Genomic DNA, 1661 nt, shown 5'->3' with positions numbered 1-1661 from the left:
ACACACACACACACACACACCTGTGCATGCACATAAAGGAAATATTTTGCACTTATTTTAAATGACAAATTTATCATTTCTGTATCTATTTTCCATCCAAAGTTGTTTTGAGATTTATGTTGTTTAGAGTGAGTAACTGTATACCTTTAGCTTCTGTAATACTGCAAATAGGATTTTGTTCTATGTTTTCTTTCTTTTTTTTTTTTTTGGAGGTGTAAGTGAATTTTTATTGGGAAGGAAGTTGTCAACTCAAACAGCAGCAAATGAAGAATGCATAAAGGAAATTCACTGTTGTCGCAGACAGATGTAACCTCCAGAATATGTGACATAAGAGACATTTTGATCTGTGACCCCAAGACTGGATGCATTAAGAGCTTTCCCATTTAATCTAACACTTCTGGATTCCTATTAAAAAGGAATATGCAGTCCGAGTATGGAAAAGTAGCTTCTGAAAGGAAACCCCCAAAGGAGGGTCAGAGAGGGAATGTAGAAATCAGGAAGTTATTATTACAATTATTTTAAATTGTAATGTGCTACATTTCCATAGCTTCACAGTAATATAAAACACAGCCACTTTTGAAGAACTGGTTCAGATTACTTAAATACCAAATGCATTGTCAGTCCTCTATACAAGTGTCTGGAAGTTACTCGTGTTTATATGAAATGAAGCTATTGATATTTTTCTACAGCAGTAACTGCACACCAGGAAGGCCGAGACAACACAAATCAAGGGATGGAGTTTCCCAAAGCTGCAGTGTGAAAAGACTATAAACAGTTGATCCCATACACATGAATGGGCTTCCTTGCTAGAGGAACTCCAAGCTGAATAAGGAACTGAGATGTAAAAAGGTTTTCTTGAGGGGATGGAGGACGGAACCCTGGACACCTTTAGTTTTCGGCCCCCTCCGCTGCATCGCATTCTTCTCCTGCAGTGTCTGATGTCCATAATGTTAAGTTGTCTCTAAGCAACTGCATGATGAGGGTGCCGTCTTTATAGGAATCTTCTTCATTCAGTGATTCAAGCTCCGTGATGGCCTCATCAAAAGCCGTTTTGGCCAGTGTACAGGCAAGCTCGGGATTATTAAGGACCTCATAGTAAAATACAGAAAAGTTAAGAGCCAGCCCCAGGCGGATTGGATGTGTAGGTTGCATCTCTTTCTTGCTTATATCAAATGCCTCTTGGTAGGCTCCTTGGGAATTATCTATTGTTTGTTTTTGATCATCGCCACATGCTACTTCAGCAAGATACCGGAAATAATCTCTCTTCATCTTCAGACAGAAGACTTTACTCTCTGGATTAGTTGCATTGGCTATTAAATACTTATCCAACAATTCCAGGACCGTGGTGCAGATGGACCTCAGCTCCGACTCCACTTTCTCCCGATAGTCCTTGATCAGCTGCAACTTCTTGTCGGAGGTGTCGGTCTTCTGCTCGATGCTCGAGATGACCCTCCAGGAGGACCTGCCACATTCTTGTAGGCCACCAACAGCAGGTTGCGCTCCTTATTGGACAGCTCGGCGCCCTGCTCCGTCACGGCTTTCATGCAGGTGACCATGTCGTCGTAGCACTCGGCCTGCTTGGCCAGCTTGGCCTTCTGGATCAGCTCGGTCTTCTCCATGGTGAAGCGAGGGCGAGCACCGAGCCGGATCCGGAGTCCTCC

At 43.0% G+C, this 1661-nt stretch overlaps 1 pseudogene; it reads right to left on the bottom strand.

Moving 5' to 3' along the window:
- Window positions 1-684: 684 nt before the first annotated feature.
- Window positions 685-1661, bottom strand: LOC100769487 (annotated as a pseudogene).

This window comes from Cricetulus griseus, assembly GCF_003668045.3.
Source record: "Cricetulus griseus strain 17A/GY chromosome 1 unlocalized genomic scaffold, alternate assembly CriGri-PICRH-1.0 chr1_0, whole genome shotgun sequence".
NCBI classification, from domain to species: domain Eukaryota; kingdom Metazoa; phylum Chordata; class Mammalia; order Rodentia; family Cricetidae; genus Cricetulus; species Cricetulus griseus.
Note: the sequence above shows the minus strand (reverse complement) of the source record. Positions and strands in the feature narration are given on the sequence as shown.